At 41.0% G+C, this 8920-nt stretch overlaps 1 pseudogene; it reads left to right on the plus strand.

Moving 5' to 3' along the window:
* Positions 1–6042: 6042 nt before the first annotated feature.
* LOC123756294 (5S ribosomal RNA) lies at positions 6043–6161 on the plus strand (annotated as a pseudogene).
* Positions 6162–8920: the final 2759 nt, after the last annotated feature.

The raw sequence follows: 8920 nt of genomic DNA on the forward strand, positions 1-8920 counted from the left end.
TTTTGTATAGTGGCGGCCATTTTGTAAAGTGGTGGTCATTTTGTATAGTGGCGGCCATTTTGTAACGTGGTGGTCATTTTGTATAGTGGCGGCCATTTTGTATAGTGGCGGCCATTTTGTATAGTGGCGGCCATTTTGTATAGTGGCGGTCATTTTGTATAGTGGCGGTCATTTTGTATAGTGGCGGCCATTTTGTATAGTGGCGGCCATTTTGTATAGTGGCGGCCATTTTGTATAGTGGCGGCCATTTTGAATGTCAACGTGGGCAGCAAATGGTGCTAACCTGTGGCAAACAGAGCGGAAATTCCTGGTATTTACTTGTGCCAAGATTTTTTCCTCACCAAAGACAAATTCTCATCATTACTGAACTGATTATATAATTGAAGGTCTGCTTCTGCATGTAGTTTTTAACTTCCTTATTAACAAGTTGGAAATGTCGTGAATGTTGTTAATGAATGACTCCATTTACTGAAGAAAATTCTCTCTGTCTGTCTATCTACCTGTCTGTCTCTATCTCTCTGTCTCTCTGTCTCTCTGTCTCTGTCTCTGTCTCTGTCTCTGTCTGTCTCTCTCTGTCTGTCTGTCTGTCTGTCTCTCTCTCTCTCTCTCTCTCTCTCTCTCTCTCCCTCTCTCACCCCGACTGATGACTGACAATTCGCCTCCAGGTCAGGTCATCTACCTAACACACACACATAACAGTTGAGGCAAAAACCACATAATGACCATTAATATCTGTCTTTAATACCAAGTTGTGAGTCAGAGTCTGAACCCACCTCTTCTCTCCTTGCTAACTCTAGCATATGTCTTCCCGCCATGTACACATATATATATGTGTGTATATATATATATATATATATATATATATATATATATATATATATATATATATATATATATATATATATATATATATATATATATATATTGTTAAATATGACCGAAAAAGTAAGATTAATAATTATAACACGAATTTTCTCAATATTTCTTATGTTTCTTTTTACTGTCGATGATATTTGAAAAATCAATTCTCCAAAATTCATTTGACGCGACGGTTAAACGTGTTTCGTAATAACTTATTACATTTTCAAAGACTAGTTTACACACACACAACTGTAACCTGAAAACACTAAACAGAGTTTTACTTATGCTAAACACTTAAACAGCTTGTCTTATATACTCGTATTTGGGTGAGGTGATATGTTGCAACAGTTTTGGATGAGGTGAACAAACTTTTGACTAACACAAGACAACACGGAACATTGGGTATTAATTGGTTAAATGAGAGGGAAGAATGGAAGTAACTGCAAAGGGCCTATTGGCCCATACTTCCTCTTGATGCTTCTATATTGGTACGGAGTCTTGAAGTGGGAATAATATAGTAGTGCATTAATTGACTTTTGATTACTGGTGTTGACTTTTTGATGTGTAGTGCCTCGCAGATGTCAAGCCGCCTGCTATCGCTGTATCTATAGATGATTTCTGTGTTGTTTGCTAAGACTTCTCTGGTTCTTGATGGAGCCCTGTTGCTTATGCATTGATAATCGCCTGGAAAGAGATGTTGTTGTCTTGCCTATATACTGAGTTCCTTGGGGCTTACAGTCCCCAAGTGGGCATTTGAAGGCATAGACGACGTTAGTCTCCTTTAAGGCGTTCTGCTTTGTGTCTGGAGAGTTTTTCATGAGTAGGTTGGCCGTTTTTTAGGTTTTATAGTAAATCGTCAATTGTATCTTCTGATTTTTGCCTGTAGGGATAACGTTCCTATTAACAATATCTTTCAGGACCCTTTCCTTCGTTTTATGAACTGTGGAAAAGAAGTTCCTGTAAAATAGTCTAATAGGGGGTACAGTGTTGTGTTAATAGACTCTTTAGAGGTTGCAGGGCGTTTCACCTTCCTTTTTATGATGTCTTCAACGAAACCATCGGAGAAGTCGTTATTGACTAGGACCTGCCTTACCCTTCATAGTTCTTCATCGACATGCTTCCATCCTGAGCTGTGGCTGAGAGCATGGTCGACGTAAGCGTTGACAACACTCCTCTTGTACCTGTCTGGGCAGTCACTGTTTGCATTGAGGCACATTCCTATGTTTGTTTCCTTAGTGTAGACTGCAGTGTGGAAACCTCCGCTCCTTTCCATGACTGTTACATCTAGAAAGGGTTGGTTGTCTCTTCAGAGGTTGCAACCTCTGAAGAGACAACCAACACAACACCTATACCCCCTATTAGACTATTTTACAGGAACTTCTTTTCCACAGCTCATAAAACGGAGGAAAGGGTCCTGAAAGATATTGTTAATAGAAACGTTATCCCTACAGACAAAAATCAGAGGATACAATTGACGATTTACTATAAAACCAGAAAAACGGCCAGCCTACTCATGAGAAACTCTCCAGACACAAAACAGAACGCTTTAAAAGAGACTAACGTCGTCTATGCCTTCAAATGCCCTCTTGGAGACTGTAAGCTCCAAAAAACCCAGTATATAGGCAAGACAACAACATCTCTTTCTAGGCGTTTAACGATGCATAAGCAACAGGGCTCCATTAAGGAACATATAATCTCTTCCCACAACCAAACCATCGCCAGAGAAATCCTAGTAAACAACACAGAAATCATCGATAGATACAGCGATAGCAGGCGGCTTGACGTTTGCGAGGCATTACACATCAAGAAGTCAACACCAGCAATCAACAGCCAATTAATGCACAACTATATTCTACCCACCTCAAGACTCCGCTCCAATATAGAAGCATCAAGAAATATGGACCAATAGGCTTTCTACAATCACTTCTATTCAATACCCATTGTTTCATGTTCTGGCTTGTGTTGATGAAATTAATGCCTTATTAAATACCACCTCACTCAAATGTAGATATAAACAAAATCGGAGATGTGTAAGTTCTATTCAGTTGTGTATGTGTTAACTAAAGTCTTTGAAAATGTAATAAGTTTTACGAAACGCGCTCAAGTGTCGCGTCAGACTAGAAATAAAAATGAATTTTGGAGAATTGATTTTTGAATTACCTCCAACAGTGAAAAGAAATGTACGAAAGATTGAGAAAATTCGTGTTAGAATTATTAATCTTACTTTTTCGGTCATATTTAATAATATATATATATATATATATATATATATATATATATATATATATATATATATATATATATATATATATATATATATATATATATATATATATATATATATATATATATATATATATACATATTTATATACATATTTATATATATATATATATATATATACTGTATATATATATATATATATATATATATATATATATATATATATATATATATATATATATATATAACTGAAAACTCACACCCCAGAAGTGACTCGAACCCATACTGCCAGGAGCAACGCAACTGGTATGTACAGGGACGCCTTAATCCGCTTGACCATCACGACCGGACATAAGGAAGTGATAGCCGAAGCTATTTGAACCACTTCCCCGCCGGCACTCGGATGGTAATCTTGGGCATAGCATTTTATCAAATCACCTCATTCTTTGGGGCACACGTGAGGAACACAAATGCAAACAAGCCTGAATGGTCCCCAGGACTATATACAACTGAAAACTCACACCCCAGAAGTGACTCGAACCCATACTGCCAGGAGCAACGCAACTGGTATGTACAGGGACGCCTTAATCCACTTGACCATCACGACCGGACATAAGGAAGTGATAGCCGAAGCTATTTGAACCACTTCCCCGCCGGCACTCGGATGATAATCTTGAGCATAGCATTTTATCAAATCACCTCATTCTTTGAGGCACACGTGAGGAACACAAATGCAAACAAGCCTGAATGGTCCCCAGGACTATATACAACTGAAAACTCACACCCCAGAAGTGACTCGAACCCATACTGCCAGGAGCAACGCAACTGGTATGTACAGTGGTTCAAATAGCTTCGGCTATCACTTCCTTATGTCCGGTCGTGATGGTCAAGCGGATTAAGGCGTCCCTGTACATACCAGTTGCGTTGCTCCTGGCAGTATGGGTTCGAGTCATTTCTGGGGTGTGAGTTTTCAGTTGTATATAGTCCTGGGGACCATTCAGGCTTGTTTGCATTTGTGTTCCTCACGTGTGCCCCAAAGAATGAGGTGATTTCATAAAATGCTATGCCCAAGATTACCATCCGAGTGCCGGCGGGGAAATGGTTCAAATAGCTTCGGCTATCACTTCCTTATGTCCGGTCGTGATGGCCAAGCGGATTAAGGCGTCCCTGTACATACCAGTTGCGTTGCTCCTGGCAGTATGGGTTCGAGTCACTTCTGGGGTGTGAGTTTTCAGTTGTATATAGTCCTGGGGACCATTCAGGCTTGGTTTGCATTTGTGTTCCTCACGTGTGCCCCAAAGAATGAGGTGATTTGATAAAATGCTATGCCCAAGATTACCATCCGAGTTCCGGCGGGGAAGTGGTTCAAATAGCTTCGGCTATCACTTCCTTATGTCCGGTCGTGATGGTCAAGCGGATTAAGGCGTCCCTGTACATACCAGTTGCGTTGCTCCTGGCAGTATGGGTTCGAGTCACTTCTGGGGTGTGAGTTTTCAGTTCTATATAGTCCTGGGGACCATTCAGGCTTGTTTGCATATATATATTGTGACGGTAACGCGTTGGTGTTCGGCTGTTTAAGGCTAGGGGTATGGCCTCGTCACATAGTTATAAAAAAAAATAGAAAAACTGGAACTTCGTCTGTGGTAAGGTAAGGAGAAGACACACAAAACACAAGTAAATTTTAACAATGAAATTTTAATTACGTTAAATAAATCAAAACATGAAAAAATGGACAAACAAATTCTTATAATAAAATCAATCAATCAAAATAATAAGAATAATTAAATGACACAATGAAAAGTTACGTTAAGATAAAATAACAAGAAGTGCAACACAAAATTAAAGGGAGGTGCTGGAATATTGGCTTTAAGCTACCACCTCTCTCAGTACACGCTAACGTCTAGCCGGGAGGAGTGATAACTGCGAAAGCACTAAATATTCTGAGGTCTGAGGTCGTGGCGACCCCAGACATCAAGTAGTATGGGGGGGGGGTGGAGTGCAGTTGCAGCCCGGCCGGCGACCAATCAGCGGAGCCGGTAGCGATCAACAGGTAGTTTGGCGGTTTGAGTCTGAACAGGTGTCTCTGGCTGCAACGTTTTGCGCTCTGGCAAACCTTGCAGGTGTTGTTGTCGTTGTTGGACATTTCTTCCCTAGTAGTTTTATATAGTTTGTTACGACGTAATTGTGGAGGGAAGAGCAGGCTCAATCTCTTGAAGGAGATTATCGTCACAATATATATATATATATATATATATATATATATATATATATATATATATATATATATATATATATATATATATATATATATATATATATATATTGTTGAATATGACCGCCGAATGGGTAACATTAATGATTCTAACATGCATCTTCTCAATATTTCTTATGTTTTTCTTCATTGTCGAGGGAAGTTGAAAAATGAACTATATTTATGGTCTGATGCCTAAGAGAAGCGTTTCGCAAGGCACTCCTTATATTCGCTTGGGGTGAGGAGATACAACACATGATTGAGGTGAACAAGTGCATAATGGATATTAATAGGCAATTGCAGGTTCTATGTTCTTGCTTCTACTATTTCTGTGGTAGTTCGGGGTCTTGAAGTGGGTGGAATGTAATTATGTGTTAATTGGCTGTTGATTGCTGGTTTTGACTTTTTGATGTGTAGGGCCTCGCTGATGTCCAGTCTTCTGTTGTCGTTGTACCTGTCGATAATTTCTGTGTTGCTTGTTAAGATTTCTCTGGTGATGGTCTAGTTATGTGAGGAGATTATATGCTCCTTGATGGAGCCGGCCTGTTGCTTGTGCATTGTTAATCGCCTAGAGAGAGAGACGTTGCTGTCTTGCCTATATACTGAGATCTTTAGGGCTGACAGTCCTCAAGTGGGCATGTGAAGGCATAGACGACGTTGGTCTCTTTTAAGGTGTTATGGCGACATATGACGTATATGGCAGGTATGCCAACGGCCATAAGACGTTAAGAACACCACTTCTCGTCCGATCAGCGAAGTTAAGCAACGTTGGGTTTAGTTAGTACTTGGATGGGTGACCGCCTGGGAACACCAAATGCTGTTGGCAATAATGTTTTTTTGGGGCCGGCCGGCCGAGCGGACAGCACGCTGGCACGTGATCCTGTATTCCCGAGTTCGATCTCGGGGGCCGGCGAGAAACGATGGACAGAGTTTCTTTCACCCTATGTCCCTGTTACCAAGCAGGAAATAGGTACCTGGCAGTTAGTCAGCTGTCACGGGCTGCTTCTTGGGGGTGGAGGCCTGGTCGAGGACCAGGCCTCGGGGACACTAAAGCCCCGAAATCAACTCAAGATAACCTCAATATAAGATACATTAACAGGTATATCTCCATGTCAACTAAGAGCCTCTGCTCTATGGTACCCATGTAAAAATTCGCAAACAGGTTACCTAGGAGAGAACTCATGGCAACCCTTCTTTTCGACGGCTCATAAAACAGAGGAAAGTGTCCTGAAAGATGTTATTGATAGGAACGTTATCCCTCCATAAACACAAATCAGAAGATACAATTAGCTAATACTGTACATAGATTCTGAAGGGCCTCGGTGGCATACAATAATTACTTCCATGTAAAATATCAGATTACACATTAAAAGACAGATCGGGTGTGCGTTAATACTGACACCGCTCGGTATGTTCACAAAAATTAGGACATAATTTTACTCAGTGAAAGATCATGGTAACAATGCATTAACTGGAACAAGAGCATGAAGAACATATGCATGTCTAAGCATCAGGTATGAACAATACGTAGGTAAAAAAGTAATGCTTAAAACTAAATTATCAACATCATGTGTCAAAGACATGTGCATGGAAATAATGAAAGACAATTGTCTGAATTAATGGAACAAGAGTTATGACCTAACAACCACGATGAATTTATAAATAGATAACAGGAAAACAAATATGTACAATATCTACAAGATATTTACAAGGACTGGACTGAGAAGGCTAACATCTTAGTGATAGCAGACAGGAATCACTGGCCTCAGTGTGGTTGCTAGAACATTAATGGAACTCTTGATGACATGCACTGTAAAAAGACAAATGGGACAGTAAACTTAACAATGGCATATAATTAGGACACAAAACAAAGATGAAAGACGTATATACATTGCATTATACAGCAATAATAGGACACATAGGGGTAGAGGTACTGGGAAGTAAGGCAACAAACAAGAGAACTCCTTCGTCCAGGAGACGAAGTTTTCTTGCTTGGCCAAACAAAAACAGAACGATAACTGAAAAATGCACTTAATTATAGATTCTGCAAATGTTAACACCTGGGTTCGATCCCAGGCGCCGGCGAGAAACAATGGGCAGAGTTTCTTTCACCCTATGCCCCTGTTACCTAGCAGTAAAAAAGGTACCTGGGTGTTAGTCAGCTGTCACGGGCTGCTTCCTGGGGGTGGAGGCCTGGTCGAGGACCGGGCCGCGGGGACACTAAAAAGCCCCGAAATTATCTCAAGATAACCTCAAGATAACACCTAGTTCATCAAGAGCACTATACAACACTGGCTCTGACTTAATGTCAGGAACAAATGAAACAACATGTGACCAGCTCCCACCTGTGTAGTTAATCTCATTAACATCAAGCCAATGGACGTGTGGTGAGTGCACGGTTGAGATGAAAGGTCTAGATCTAAGATCATAGGTGCTGGCCTGGGGTAGCTCTACGTCAAGTGGGCTGTCAACCACAGTAGGTGGTGCTGGCCTGGGGTAGCTCTACGTCAAGTGGGCTGTCAACCACAGTAGGTGGTGCTGGCCTGGGGTAGCTCTACGTCAAGTGGGCTGTCAACCACAGTAGGTGGTGCTGGCCTGGGGTAGCTCTACGTCAAGTGGGCTGTCAACCACAGTAGGTGGTGTCTCAATAGAAGCATCCGCCTGGGTAGGGTCATTGTCATCTTCCGCATCAGTCTCATCGCTCAACCCGTCCTCTTAAAAATAACGTCACTTTTGGCTCGTATGCGCGCTATGGCCAAATTTGGACGTAATTTGAAATGAAATCTACTCACAAAAGTGACGTTCTATTCCGTTTTCTATTGAGTCGTCCGGCGTACGCGCAGAGGTTATGAGAGGACACTTTAAATTAACGTTTTTCATAACGTTTTGAAACTTTATGAGAATTTCCTGCCCACCTAACCTATCAGAGGACCCTTAACTTACTGTTGTTGACAAAAAATCCCAAATTTATTTTCATTTTCAAATTACGTCCAAATTCGGCCATACGGGCAAACGGCCAAAAGCGACGTTCTTTTTAAGAGGGCGTCATTTTAGCTAACTTCATGTGGTCAAAGTGTTCATTTATAAACTCTCTTGTTTACAAATTCTTAAAGTTTGTACTTGTTACCCCTTGATAAGCTCTATTACCTTATATGGTCCCACAAATTTCTTAGCTTGTACATAGTGCCAGACCTGTAATGGTTAAGGACCATTACTACAGATCCAACAGTTATCTTACTGGGCTTAGCTCGAGTGTTCCTTGCTCGAGTAAACTCAGCTGTAGCCTTGGACAAGTGTTCTCGTATTTTCTTGAAGACTAGTTGCATTAGTCTACGCTTTATTTGAACAAAATCATCTAGGTTATACAAAGGAGCAATGGGTACATTAGCCTCTTAGGTCTGTGAGACACTGCCGGCGCCTGCTTGAGTGCGAGCACCACCGGGCTCTGTGAGGAGTGACGTCAGAGGCCGAGCTGCCTCTGTGATTGGCTATACTCCTACCGTATTACAATTTGAAGGCTGACACATAGCCCTTGAGAACAATGACCTAACCTTGGAGAACAATGACTTCACCTTTGAGTACAAT

Source organism: Procambarus clarkii, chromosome 36, assembly GCF_040958095.1.
Source record: "Procambarus clarkii isolate CNS0578487 chromosome 36, FALCON_Pclarkii_2.0, whole genome shotgun sequence".
In the NCBI taxonomy this organism is placed as follows: Eukaryota; Metazoa; Arthropoda; class Malacostraca; order Decapoda; family Cambaridae; genus Procambarus; species Procambarus clarkii.